The sequence below is a fragment of the Scyliorhinus torazame genome, chromosome 16, assembly GCF_047496885.1.
Source record: "Scyliorhinus torazame isolate Kashiwa2021f chromosome 16, sScyTor2.1, whole genome shotgun sequence".
NCBI lineage: Eukaryota > Metazoa > Chordata > Chondrichthyes > Carcharhiniformes > Scyliorhinidae > Scyliorhinus > Scyliorhinus torazame.
Genome location: NC_092722.1, coordinates 100,683,262 through 100,698,456, shown reverse-complemented (window position 1 = coordinate 100,698,456; position 15,195 = coordinate 100,683,262). Strand labels below are relative to the sequence as shown.

The 15,195-nt window shown below is 48.3% G+C and overlaps 1 protein-coding gene and 1 pseudogene across 1 annotated transcript in view; both read right to left on the bottom strand.

The window, feature by feature from the left end:
- LOC140392282 (broad substrate specificity ATP-binding cassette transporter ABCG2-like) overlaps positions 1–15,195 on the bottom strand; it is a 336,441-nt gene that overhangs the window by 14,788 nt on the left and 306,458 nt on the right. The gene's annotated exons all lie outside the window — the stretch shown is intronic.
- LOC140392969 (peptidyl-prolyl cis-trans isomerase NIMA-interacting 1 pseudogene) lies at positions 13,568–14,973 on the bottom strand (annotated as a pseudogene).

Here is a 15,195-nt window from a genome sequence, read left to right as displayed (position 1 = left end):
GGCCTGTGTTGTGGTGTGGAGAGATAATTTCACATTCATGGGGGGTTCCGGGGTACTGTAAGTTGTCGGCTAAAAAGGTGTGCGTCTTTGTCCGTTTAACAGTGATGTCCCGTCCCTGCAAGAGAAGGGTCCATCTGACTGCTCTAATCTGGCTTACTGTACCGTCCTTGAGGCGTCCGTCCAGTAAAGGTTGGATGGGGATGTATTTGGTGAGAATTGTGATGGTGTTCAGTCCGGTAATATACGAAAAATACTGAACTGCCCAAAATACTGCGAGCAGGTGCCTCTCACAGGCTGAAAATCCCTGCTCCACAGCATCTAAAATTCTGGAGGCATAAGCTACGGGCCTTAACTGGTCGTGCCGTTACTGGAGGAGCACGGCCGAAAGGGTGCGGTCTGTGGTTGCTACCTCTATAGCGTAAGGGGAAAGCGGGTCTGGAACTTGTAGTGCGGGGGCTGCTATGAGTGCCTGTTTTAAAGAGTCCACAGCATACAGCAATGAGTCAGGAGGGCTAGAAGGGGTCATGAAACGTCATCGGCAAATAGGGTTAAGGAAAATCCCAAGGCTTTTTACACATACATAAAAAGCAAGAGCGTAGCCAGGGAAAGGGTTGGCCCACTGAAGGATAGGCAAGGGAATCTATGTGTGGAGCCAGAGGAAATGGGCGAGGTGCTAAATGAATACTTTGCATCAGTATTCACCAAAGAGAAGGAATTGATAGATGTTGAGTCTGGAGAAGGGTGTGTAGATAGCCTGGGTCACATTGAGATCCAAATAGACGAGGGGTTGGGCGTCTTAAAAAATATTAAGGTAGAAAAGTCCCCAGGGCCTGACGGGATCTACCCCAGAATACTGAAGGAGGCTGGAGGGGAAATTGCGGAGGCCTTGACATAAAGCTTTGGATCCTCACTGTCTTCCGGTGATGTCCCGGAGGACTGGAGAATAACCAATGTTGTTCCTCTGTTTAAGAAGGGTAGCAAGGATAATCCAGGGAACGACAGGCCGGTGAGCCTTACTTCAGTGGTAGGGAAATTAATGGAGAGAATTCTTTGAGACAGGATCTACTCCCATTTGTAAGCAAATGGACGTATTAGTGAGAGGCAGCATGGTTTTGTGAAGGGGAGGTCGTGTCTCACTAACTTGATAGAGTTTTTCGAGGAGGTCACAAAGATGATTGATGCAGGTAGGGCAGTGGATGTGTTTATATGGACTTCAGTAAGGCCTTTGACAAGGTCCCTCAGATTTGTACAAAAGGTGAAGTCACACGGAATCAGGGGTGAGCTGGCAAGGTGGATACAGAACTGGCTAGGTCATAGAAGGCAGAGAGTAGCAATGGAAGGATGCTTTTCTAATTGGAGGGCTGTGACCAGTGGTGTTCCGCAGGGATCAGTGCTGGGACCTTTGCTGTTTGTAGTATATAAAAATGATTTGGAGGAAAATGTAACTGATCTGATTAATAAGTTTGCAGACGACACAAAGGTTAGTGGAATTGCGGATAGCGATGAGCACTGTCAGAGGATACAGCAGGATTTAGATTGTTTGGAGACTTGGGCGGAGAGATGGCAGATGGAGTTTAATCCAGACAAATGTGAGGCAATGCATTTTGGAAGGTCTAATGCAGGTAGGGAATATACTGTGAATGATAGAACCCTCAAGAGTATTGAAAGTCAGAGAGATCTAGGAGTACAGGTCCACAGGTCACTGAAAGGGGCAACACAGGTGGAGAAGGTTGTCAAGAAAGCATACGGCATGCTTGCCTTCATTGGCCGGGGCATTGAGTAGAAGAATTGGCAAGTCATGTTGCAGCTGTATAGAACCACTTAGGCCACACTTGGAGTATAGTTTTAAATTCTGGTCGCCACACTACCAGAAGAATGTGGAGGCTTTCGAGAGGGTGCAGAAGAGATTCATCAGAATGTTGCCTGGTATGGAGGGCATTAGGTATGAGGAGCGGTTGAATAAACTCGGTTTGTTCTCACTGGAACAATGGAGGTTGAGGGGCGACCTGATAGAGGTTTACAAAATTATGAGGGGCATTGACAGAGTGGATAGTCAGAGGCTTTTCCTCAGGGTAGAGGGGTCTCTTTCTAGGGGGCATAGGTTTAAGGTGAGAGGGGCAAGGTTTAGAGTAGATGTACGAGGCAAGTGTTTTACACAGAGGGTAGTGGGTGCCTGGAACACGCTACCGGAGGAGGTGGTGGAAGCAGGGACGATAGTGACATTTAAGGGGCATCTTGACAAATACATGAACAGGATGGGAATCGAGGGATACGGACCCAGGAAGTGCAGAAAATTGTAGTTTAGTCGGGCAGCATGGTCGGCACGGGCTTGGTGGGCCGAAGGGCCTGTACCTGTGCTGTACATTTCTTTGTTCTTTGTTTGCCCTAACCTGCTTGTCCGTACTAAGCGTGGTCGGGTTGAACCAAAATTTGCCTACTGCGCTAATTTTGTTCGCGTATTCTCCTATAAAACATAGAACATAGAAAAATACAGCACAGAACAGGCCCTTCGGCCCACGATGTTGTGCCGAACCTTTGTCCTAGATTAATCATAGATTATCATTGCATTTACAGTGCAGAAGGAGGCCATTCGGCCCATTGAGTCTGCACCGGCTCTTGGAAAGAGCACCTTACCCAAAGTCAACACATCCACCCAACACTAAGGGCAATTTTGGACACTAAGGGCAATTTATCATGGCCAATCCACCTAACCTGCACATCTTTGGACTGTGGGAGGAAACCGGAGCACCCGGGGGAAACCCACGCAGACACGGGGAGGATGTGCAGACTCCGCACAGACAGTGACCCAAGCCGGAATCGAACCTGGGACCCTGGAGCTGTGAAGCAATTGTGCTATCCACAATGCTACCGTGCTGCCCTTAGGAACAAATAAATCTACACTATATCATTTTACCGTAATCCATGTACCTATTCAATAGCTGCTTGAAGGTCCCTAATGTTTACGACTCAACTACTTCCACAGGCAGTGCATTCCATGCCCCCACTACTCTCTGGGTAAAGAACCTACCTCTGACATCCCCCCTATATCTTCCACCATTCACCTTAAATTTATGTCCCCTTGTAATGGTTTGTTCCACCCGGGGAAAAAGTCTCTTACTGTCTACTCGATCTATTCCCCTGATCATCTTATAAACTTCTATCAAGTCGCCCCTCATCCTTCTCTGTTCTAATGAGAAAAGGCCTAGCACCCTCAACCTTTCCTCGTAAGACCTACTCTCCATTCCAGGCAACATCCTGGTAAATCTCCTTTGCACCTTTTCCAAAGCTTCCACATCCTTCCTAAAATGAGGCGACCAGAACTGTACACAGTACTCCAAATGTGGCCTTACCAAAGTTTTGTACAGCTGCATCATCACCAAACGGCTCTTAAATTCAATCCCTCTGTTAATGAACGCTAGCACACCATAGGCCTTCTTCGCAGCTCTATCCACTTGAGTGGCAACTTTCAAAGATGTATGAACATAGACCCCAAGATCTCTCTGCTCCTCCACATTGCCAAGAACTCTACCGTTAACCCTGTATTCCGCATTCATGTTTATCCTTCCAAAATGGACAACCTCACACTTTTCAGGGTTAAACTCCATCTGCCACTTCTCAGTCCAGCTCTGCATCCTATCTATGTCTCTTTGCAGCCGACAACAGCCCTCCTCACTATCCACAACTCCACCAATCTTCGTATCGTCTGCAAATTTACTGACCCACCATTCAACTCCTTCATCCAAGTCATTAATGAAAATCACAAACAGCAGAGGACCCAGAACTGATCCCTGCAGTACGCCACTGGTAACTGGGATCCAGGCTGAATATTTGCCATCTACCACCACTCTCTGACTTCTATCGGTTAGCCAGTTCGTTATCCAACTGGCCAAATTTCCCACTATCCCATGCCTCCTTACTTTCTGCAGAAGCCTACCATGGGGAACCTTATCAAATGCATTACTAAAATCCATGTACACTACATCCACTGCTTTACCTTCATCCACATGCTTGGTCACCTCCTCAAAGAATTCAATAAGACTTGTAAGGCAAGACCTACCCCTCACAAATCCGTGCTGACTATCCCTAATCAAGCAGTGTCTTTCCAGATGCTCAGAAATCCTATCCTTCAGTACCCTTCCCATGACTTTGCCTACCACCGAAGTAAGACTAACTGGCCTGTAATTCCCAGGGTTATCCCTATTCCCTTTTTCGAACAGGGGCACGACATTCGCCACTCTCTAATCCCCTGGTACCACCCCTGTTGGCAGTGAGGACGGAAAGGTCATTGCCAACGGCCCTGCAATTTCATCTCTTGCTTCCCATAGAATCCTGGATATATCCCGTCAGACCCAGGGAACCTGTCTATCCTCAAGTTTTTCAAAATGCCCAACACATCTTCCTTCCTAACAAGTATTTCCTCAAGCTTACCAGTCTGTTTCACACTGTCCTCTCCAACAATATGTCCCCTCTCATTTGTAAATACAGAAGAAAAGTACTCGTTCAAGACCTCTCCTGTCTCTTCAGACTTAATACACAATCTCCCGCTACTGTCCTTGATCGGACCTACCCTCGCTCTAGTCATTCTCATATTTCTCACATATGTGTAAAAGGCCTTGGGGTTTTCCTTGATCCTACCCGCCAAAGATTGTTCATGCCCTCTCTTAACTCTCCTAATTCCTTTCTTCAGTTCCCTCCTGGCTATCTTGTATCCCTCCAACGCCCTGTCTGAACCTTGTTTCCTCAGCCTTACATAAGTCTCCTTTTTCCTCTTAACAAGACATTCAACCTCTCTTGTCAACCATGGTTCCCTCACTCGACCATCTCTTCCCTGCCTGACAGGGACATACATATCGAGGACACGTAGTACCTGTTCCTTGAACAAGTTCCACATTTCACTTGTGTCCTTCCCTGAAAGCCTATGTTCCCAACTTATGCACTTCAATTCTTGTCTGACAACATCGTATTTACCCTTCCCCCAATTGTAAACCTTGCCCTGCTGCACGCACCTATCCCTCTCCATTACTAAAGTGAAAGTCACAGAATTGTGGTTACTATCTCCAAAATGCTCCCCCACTAACAAATCTATCACTTGCCCTGGTTCATTACCAAGTACTAAATCCAATATTGCCCCTCCTCTGGTCGGACAATCGACATACTGTCTTAGAAAAGCTTCCTGGACACACTGCACAAACACCACCTCATCCAAACTATTTGATCTAAAGGGTTTGCACTCAATGTTTGGGAAGTTAAAGTCACCCATGACTAGTACCCTGTGACTTCTGCACCTTTCCAAAATCTGTTTCCCAATCTGTTCCTCCACATCTCTGCTACTATTGGGGGGCCTATAGAAAACTCCTAACAAGGTGACTGCTCCTTTCCTATTTCTGACTTCAACCCATACTACCTCAGTCGGTTGATACTCCTCGAACTGCCTTTCTGCAGCTGTTATACTATCTCTAATTAACAATGCCACCCCCCACCTCTTTTACCACCCTCCCTAATCTTATTGAAACATCTATAACCTCCAACAACCATTTCTGCCCCTCGTCTATCCAAGTTTCCGTGATGGCCACCACATCGTAGTCCCAAGTACCGATCCATGCCTTAAGTTCACCCACCTTATTCCTGATGCTTCTTGCGTTGAAGTATACACACTTCAACCCATCTCCGTGCCTGCAAGTACTCTCCTTTGTCAGTGTTCCCTTCCCCACTGCCTCAGTACACGCTTTGGCGTCCTGAATATCGGCTATCTTAGTTGCTGGACTACAAATCCGGTTCCTATTCCCCTGCCAAATTAGTTTAAACCCTCCCGAAGAGTACTAGAAAATCTCCCTCCCAGGATATTGGTGCCCCTCTGGTTCAGATGCAACCCGTCCTGCTTGTACAGGTCCCACCTTCCCCAGAACGCGCTCCAATTATCCAAATACCTGAAGCCCTCCCTCCTACACCATTCCTGCAGCCACGTGTTCAGCTGCACTCTTTCCCTATTCCTAGCCTCGCTATCACGTGGCACCGGCAACAAACCAGAGATGACAACTCTGTCTGTCCTGGTTTAACTTCCAGCCTAACTCCCTAAACTCATTTATTACCTCCACACCCCTTTTCCTACCTATGTCGTTGGTACCAATGTGCACCACGACTTCTGGCTGCTCCCCCTCCCCCTTAAGGATCCTGAAGACATGATCCGAGACATCCCTGGCCCTGGCACCCGGGAGGCAACATACCTTCCGGGAGTCTCGCTGGCGACCACAGAATCTCCTATCTATTCCCCTAACCATTGAATCCCTATTGCTTTTCTATTCTCCCCCCTTCCCTTCTGAGCCCCAGAGCCAGACTCAGTACCAGAGACCTGGCCGCTAGGGCCTTCCCCCGGTAGGTCATCCCCCCAACAGCATCCAAAACGGTATACTTGTTTTGAAGGGGAACGGCCACGAGGGATCCCTGCACTGTCTGCCTGTTTGTTTTTTTTCCCCTGACTGTAACCCAGCTATTCTTGTCCTGTACCTTGGGTGTGGTTACCTCCCTGTAACTCTTCTCTATCACCCCCTCTGGCTCCCGGATGATCCGAAGTTCATCCAGCTTCAGCTCCAGTTCCCTAACACGGTCTTTGAGGAGCTGGAGTTGGGTGCACTTAAGACCATAAGACATAGGAGCGGAAGTAAGGCCATTCGGCCCATCGAGTCCACTCCACCATTCAATCATGGCTGATTTCAACTCCATTTACCCGCTCTCTCTCCTTAGCCCTTAATTCCTCGTGAAATCAAGAATTTATCAACTTCTGTCTTAAAGACACTCAACGTCCTGGCCTCCACCGCCCTCTGTGGCAATGAATTCCACAGACCCACCACTCTCTGGCTGAAGAAATCTCTCCTTGGAGAACGCTTACCCGGATCCGGATCAGTGGCTGAATGCCCTTGACTGCTGAAGTGTTCCCCGACTGGAAGGGAACATTCCTGCCTGGTGATTGTTGCGCGATGTCCGTTCATTCGTTGTCGCAGCGTCTGCATGGTCTCACCAATGTACCACGCTTCGGGACATCCTTTCCTGCAGCGTATGAGGTAGACAACGTTGGCCGAGTGACCATGCAGACGCTGCGACAACGAATGAACGGACATCGCGCAACAATCACCAGGCAGAAATGTTCCCTTCCAGTCGGGGAACACTTCAGCAGTCAAGGGCATTCAGCCTCTGATCTCCGGGTAAGCGTTCTCCAAGGCGGCCTTCAGGACCCGCGACAACGCAGAATCGCCGAGCAGAAACTTATAGCCAAGTTCCGCACACATGAGTGCGGCCTCAACCGGGACCTGGGATTCATGTCGCATTACATTCATCCCCCACCATCTGGCCTGCGAAATCCTACCAACTGTCCTGGCTTGGTACAATTCACACCTCTTTAACCTGGGGTTACCCCATCTCTGGATCTGTAAAGATTTAATCACCTGCTAATGCTCGCATTCCAAGCATTGTTTGGCATCTTTGAATTTGTCTATATATGTGTTTCTGGAACAGACCTCTTCATTCACCTGAGGAAGGAGCAGCGCTCCGAAAGCTAGTGACATCGAAACAAACCTGTTGGACTTTAACCTGGTGTTGTAAGACTTCATACTGTGCTCACCCCAGTCCAACGCCGGCATCTCCACATCATGGCTCCCATCATCTAGATTGTTAATATATAAAGAGAACAGCTGTGGCCCCAACACTGAACCCGGCGGAAACTTCCCGCAGGTATAGTCAGCGGGAACACCGGTGGTATCCCTCATCACCCACATCCTACAGGAGGAGCATGCAGCTGGCCTAGCCTCCATCCCCTCTTACCTTACAGAATATAGCTGCCCTGTGGACCAACTGGATCTCCACCCTCCGACTCTGCTCCCAGTCAGCTGCACTCTCTGTAAACTCCTGGCTCTCTTCTCACTCTTTGCGGAAATGTAGGAAACAAAATGAAAGGAGCACCTTACTCCCTCCTCACCTAACTCCCTCAGTCACCAAACTCTCACTATAGCACTCAAATGCACCAAATTCAGCACTCCCTCAGTCACCAAACTCTCACTATAGCACTCAAATGCACCAAATTCAGCACTCAGTGCAAACCCGCTATGTTGAGCGTTGCGGGGGCTCTTGCAGACTTTGCCATTTTCCAGACACACTGGTTGACTTGATCAAATGATAAGTTGTGGGAATTCATAAAATCGATTCCCAGAATGTGTTCTGCTGTGTGGGGCAGATCGACTAAAACTACAGGGTGCTTGGTGGTGAAGTTACCGATTTGAATGGGTACAGGGGCTGTGATGTGTCCCTGCTGTGAGTGGCCTGTAAAGCTGCTGAGGGTGATAGTGGCTGTAGTGGGCCACGTGTCTTTTTGAAACAGGGTGGAGGAATTTATTGTGGTGCGGGACCCTCCTGTATCCCAGAGAAATTCAATGGGCTGTCCCCGAATTTTCGCTGCAACTACCGGTCGGCCGGACCTATCCCAAAGGGTGTCGCATACCCAACTGGGGGAGCCCGTACACCGTCAGTCCGTTCTGGTCAGGTCCGTCTGATCTGAACGGGCGCTAACACTATGAATGGGCTCTATCGTCTTCTTACTCAGAGTGCCCGTCTGCTGGGCTCTCTGTGGCTTTCTACTCTCTTGCGAAGTGTCCCAACTGTCCACAGTTGTCACACTCCTGTGACTTGGGTGGGGGGCTGTTCTTTCCTTCATTCACCCATGCGGGGTTCTGGTGTGTGGTAACTGCCTGTATATCTGCGGTGGCCTGCTTTTCCTCGGGATTCTTGACTGCGGGTTTGCTTTGTACAGATTGCTCCCAAGCGCGGGACAATCTTTTCACTACCCACTTCTCGTTATGAGCCTCCTCTGAGGGATCCTAATTTGCGCAAGCTTTCTGTCCTGTTTCTGTGGCATGGGAGATAAGGGTGCGGGACCATTTGGCCATGTTGTCTGGGGACAAATGGGCACGGTCTTAGTCTCCAAAGACTGCTGCAAAGTGGATCCACAGGCATCCAGCGAACGCTGTGGGGTGCTCGGCTTTCTTTTGCCTGCATTTGTTGAGGCCATCTACGGGGTCACCCCGGTTATACCCGATCGCATCCAGGATCGCGGTATGCATTTCTGCAAGGATGCCTCCTCCTACATTCTGTGGTTCGGGAAGGGCTGCTGCGACTGAAGGGTCTAAACTTAAAACTGTGAACTTTACATGCTGTCGCTCATCCAGGCCGTACATGGTCGCCTGATGCTTTACTGTGGCAAAGAAATGGTGGGGGTCTGTGGTGGGGAGGAACGGTGTGATCTTATCGCACGCGCCCTGTAATTGGGTCACTGTTAAGGGGGTGGAGTATAGAAATTCCACATCGTCCGATGTGGCTGTGCGGTGGGTGGTGACTGGGTTCATTGGAGCCTGAACTATCTGCTCTGTGGGGGGTTGGGGCGCTTTCCTCTTTTGTGGCTTTCCCTGCGCACATGTTCCCTGAAAATATCTCTGCGCTGTTTGAACTCCCGGGGCCTGATTCCTCGTTGTCACAGAATTCATTCCAAAGGGGCCATCCTTTCCCTTTGAGATATTTCTTGATCTCTTCCTCCCAAATGGGACATTGTCCCACTCTACTGCTGCTGGTCGCTACGACCGCAAATTCCTCTGGGTTCATGAGGCATTGCATTGCTTGCATTGCCATCGTTCCTATCCGAGTGCTGCTCTTCAAATTTTGGACAGGGTTATTAAGGCGGTGCTGTAAATACGGGTACGGCTTTCGCTACTTTCCGATATACAAACTCCCGACAGTTTTGTCGCAACAAAAAATCTATCAGTTTTACCTTATCGCCCTGTTATTCTTCCCAATCAGGATCGTCTTCCTGATCTAATTTCTCTCCAAAGGTTTCCTGGAAGCCTTTCTGAACTGAAAGCAGCGATTGCAGCTCTGCAATCCGCTTCCACCACTTTGCGTGATCTAGCGTACTTTGTCTTTGCTCTGTGGTGGCAGCATGGAGTGCTCTTAATGCTGCCTTTAGGTCGCTGCACTGTCTCTGCAATGCTTCTACCTGCTTTTCTGTTTCTTCACGTACCAGGACTGCATGTTGCGTGTCCTGATAGCCTTTTCATATTGAGACTGGAAGCTGCTTAAGTGTGCCAGACAAGACTGGTGTGCCCTTTTGGCACCCTCCACCTCTCCGTCTTTTGCTGCCAATTTCCTCCTCAATTCTAAATTCTCTCCCTCTACCTCGCTTACATCGACCTTACTCATTCGATGTATGCCCTCTACTTCTTTCCGAGGCGTCCTAACGACCTCCTCTGTGCCTCGCAATTGTGCCAAGCAGGACACGATTGCCATCGGCTTGCGAGCTTTCCCTAAGCTCTTTTTGTGGATCTCGCTCAGGTTCTCCCACCAAGTGTGTCCTATACTCCCGGGGCCTGATTCCTCGTTGTCACAGAATTCATTCCAAAGGGGCCATCCTTTCCCTTTGAGATATTTCTTGATCTCTTCCTCCCAAATGGGACATTGTCCCACTCTACTGCTGCTGGTCGCTGCGACTGCAAATTCCTCTGGGTTCATGAGGCATTGCATTGCTTGCATTGCCATCTTTCCTATCCGAGTGCTGCTCTTCAAATTTGGGACAGGGGTATTAAGGCGGTGCTGTAAATACGGGTACGGCTTTCGCTACTTTCCGATATACAAACTCCCGACAGTTTTGTCGCAACAAAAAATCTATCAGTTTTACCTTATCGCCCTGTTAGTTACGCATGCATACACACACTTCCGAAATATGAGTATTGATCAGAACTGCTTGAACGCTTGTGGTGTTCTGTTCCCAATTGGATCTCTAATTCAAATTTTTGGGTTCTCCCGGAGTGGTTATGCCACTTCTAGATCGGGACCCCTCAGGATGTCGCTAAATAATGTTGCTAACTTTCTCCTTGGTTCAATTGCTCTGTTTTATTATCTTTGCTCTCGAGTCGCCGGGTATCCTTATACCGCCACGAGGTTCAAGTCCGAGTAATGATCAATAACCCAGTACACCGATTAGTAAGATTCAAATCAAAGCACATTTATTATACACAGTAATCGCTACTCATGTACAAATTCTACTTCTGAGCTACTTCTATAACTAACAGGCCTATACTTAACTTTGGACTGGCCCACCAGGTCAGGGGAACAAATGGCCTTTCGTTCGGATTCTGAGTCTGCGGGATTCGAAGTTGGTACGGATTGGTAGCTAGGAGCGCCTATCCCGTAGCGAGCGTTGAATTAAGACTTACTTCGTTGGGGGTCACTGCACCGGTGACGGTCAATGTTGGTTCTTGTTGCTGGGTGAGCCGGGCATGACGCAGAGGTGAAAAGAGCTGAAGAGAGCGATTTGAACTTGGGGCTTAACTCTTATAGCCCCCAGGGGCTTCCTGCCTTTCGGGGCGGACCCTGTACCTGGTCCCAAGTGATTGGTCTTTGTGCCAATCGCTTGGTTTGATTTCCCCAATACTGGAGCGGTTCCCTGATCGATGGGCGGCCTTGAGGTGCTCGTTCACCTCCTTTCTGTTGGCTCCTGCTGGCGCCAAGGAGTCTGGCTTTGCTTTGTGTGTCCAAAATGTTACTTATTGTCCCCGGGGATTGCTCATCAGTATGCAGATGGCTGTTACTTTATGCTGATGGTCGCTGGTATCGATGTTGTCTGGCCTTTGCAGAGGTAAATACACAGCAAACCTACAGCTGCTGGTTTCTGTCTATGTTGGCTGACTTTCCCATCAGCCTTTGCCGTTCGCCATTTTAAATCGGGAGTTGGCCAATTTAGGTGGCTACAACGCCAATTCCCTGGCCCTACACGCATCCCCAGAGCATCTCGACAACAAGGACTCCTACATCAGACTACTATTTATTGACTACAGCTCTGCCTTCAACACCATAATCCCAGCCAAGCTCATATCAAAGCTCCAAAACCTAGGACTTGGCTCCCAACTCTGCAACTGGATCCTCAGTTTTCTGACCAACAGACCACAATCACCTCCTCCACAATAATCCTCAATACCGGGGCCCCGCAAGGCTGCGTACTTGGCCCCCTACTCTACTCCCCGTACACACACGACTGCGTGGCAAAATTTGGTTCTAACTCCATCTACAAGTTTTCTGACGATACGACCATAGTGGGTCGGATCTCAAATAACGACGAGTCAGAATACAGGCGGGAGATTGAGAACCTAGTGGAGTGGTACAGCGACAACAATCGCTCCCTCAATGCCAGCAAAACTAAAGAGCTGGTCATTGACTTCAGGAAGCAAAGTACTGTACACACCCCTGTCAGCATCAACGGGGCCGAGGTGGAGATGGTTAGCAGTTTCAAATTTCCTAGGGGTGCACATCTCCAAAAATCTGTCTTGGTCCACCCACGTCGATGCTACCACCAAGAAAGCCCAACAGCACCCATACTTCCTCAGGAAACTAAGCAAATTTGGCATGTCCACATTAACCCTTTCCAACTTTTACAGATGCACCATAGAAACCATCCTATCTGGCTGCATCACAGCCTGATATGGCAACTGCTCGGCCCAGGAACGCAAGAAACTTCAGAGAGTCGTGAACACCGCCCAGTCCATCACACAAACCTGCCTCCCATCCATTGACACCATCTACACATCCCGCTGCCTGGGGAAAGCGAGCAGCATAATCAAAGACCCCTCCCACCCGGCTTACTCACTCTTCCAACTTCTTCCATCGGGCAGGAGATACAGAAGTCTGAGAACACGCATGAACAGACTCAAAAACAGCTTCTTCCCCGCTGTTACCAGACTCCTAAATGATCCTCTTATGGACTGACCTCATTAAATGCTTCATCCGATGCCAGTGCTTATGTCGTTACATTGTATACCTTGTGTTGCCCTATTATGTATTTTCTTTTCTTCCCTTTTCTTCCCATGTACTTAATGATCTGTTGAGCTGCTTGCAGAAAAATACTTTTCACTGTACCTCGGTACACGTGACAATAAACAAATCAAATCCAATCCAACCCAATCCAATAAGATCCCCTCTCATCCAATGAGCACAGACCCAGAGTCCTCAAACGTTCCTCATACGACAAGTTCTGCATTCCAGGGATCATTCTTGTGAACCTCCTCTGGACCCTTTCCAAGGCCAGCACATCCTTCCTAAGATACGTGGCCCAAAACTGCTCACAATACTCCAAATGGGGTCTGACCAGAGCCTTATACAGCCACAGAAGTACATCTCTGGTCTTGTATTCTAGCCCACTTGACATGAATGCTAACATAGCATTTGCCTTAACCTCCGACTGAACCTGCAGTTAACCTTAAGAGAATCGTGAACAAGGACTCCCAAGTCCCTTTGTGCTTCTGCTTTCTGAAGCATTTCCCCATTTAGAAAATAGTCGATGCCTAGATTCCTCCTTCGAAAGTGTATAACCTCACACTTTTCCACATTGTATTTCATTTGCTACTTCATTGCCCACTCTCCTAGCTTGTCCAAGTCCTTTTGCAGCCCCCATGCTTCCTTAATACTACCGGTCCCTCTACAGATCTTTGTATCATCTGCAAACTTAGCAACAATGCCTTCAGTACCTTCTTCCAGATCATTTTTTTTTGTGGACAATCTCTTTAATATTTTGACGACTTAAAGCCAGACAAATAATAACCGTACAATTTCCCTCAACCTCCGTGCCTTTTGTTTTTGCAGCTGAGTGCAGCTTCGGTGCACTTTGAACTGTTGGAAAAAGAAAAAAGACCACACAAGTGCACGCCAGTTGGAAAAATCCTTGAGCAAACATAAAAGAACAAAGTCATTCGGCATTTTCTCTCTTGCCAGTAGCTCTGACCTTGACAATTGTGTTCAAGGGTGCGTTTCCAACAGCACACCGTGGAAGAGTCAGCGGGGAAAAATGCATTTACATACAGAGCTGCTGTCAAAGAAAAGCCACTAGAAATGGTCCCAAGAACCATAGCATTGCCATGAATCAAAGAGTTCAGCAGCCAAGGATTAGGGTGATCTAAAACATTCCCTGCATGCGGAGGGCTTATGCATTTTTGTTCTGAAGGTGGTGGGGTACACTGCTGTTAACTACGAACCAATTTGTTTAATGAACACCATTACCACCGGAAGAGATTAAACAGTTACGCGACCAATAGGTCTATGTATTAGCGTAATCCGGTAACAGTTCAAGCAATGCTGAATGAAGATTTGAATGATAATCTCTCCCACAATTTCTCCGTGCTGGGAAAATAAACATTAACTTTGTCGCGATTAAGCCTGCGTTACTCCAATAACATTCAAACCGTCTCTCTTAACACAACGCATAGCAGAAGCGCTGCAACGGTGTAAAAGCAATGCAGCTCAGCTGGGCACTAACCCTGCACATCACCCTACGCACTGAACTGACAATTTGGGTTGCTGCAGAGAGAGAAGAGAGAGAGCATTATCTCAAACGTTCGGCTTTTAGAATTATTAAGATCGGTTCTTTCCCTTTGTCTAGAGTGCCTGCAAGAGCGTTGGACAAATGCTGAAACTGAATTATTACATACTGGGGAGGATAAGGTATTTATTAGGATGTGAAGTGGGTGGTTTCCATGAGGGTCCTCAGTAGCGGCTGGGTTGCTCACTTTGCAAAGACAAACCAACGGGAGGCACTCTAAGCAGTATGGAGGATGATATGAATTCCAGAATCCGTAAACACTGGGATACTCATCTCTCCAGTTTTCAGCGAGCAAGTGGCTTCTTCAAATGTCCTCTGCATCTGGCCTTTTCCAAAATATCTCCTCCTGTCTCCAGGAAGAAGGACGGCGTGATTGGTTGTGCTTCACTAACAGGTGGGAACAGCGAACTTTGTCAGGTTCAACAGAATTGTAACTCCCACCTGCTTTTGGACGCTCCCACTGACTCCGATTAGTTATGTGATTGAAGAAGTAAATACGACCTGACTTGCGGCTCATTCGCTTCTCCCAGCCGGACGGCAACGGCTCCACCTCGGCCATGGCTCCGCGTCCGAGTGACTTCTTCCAGATCATTAATGTATATTGTAAAAGTTGTGGTCCCAGCACAGACCCCTGAGGCACATCACTAGTCACCGTCTGCCATCCTGAAAAAGGCCCCTTTATCCCCACTCTTTGCCTCCTGCCAGTCAGCCAATCCTCTTTTCCATGCCAGGATCTTACCCTGAACACCATGAGCTCTTAACTTATTTAACAGTCTCCTATGCGGCACATTGTC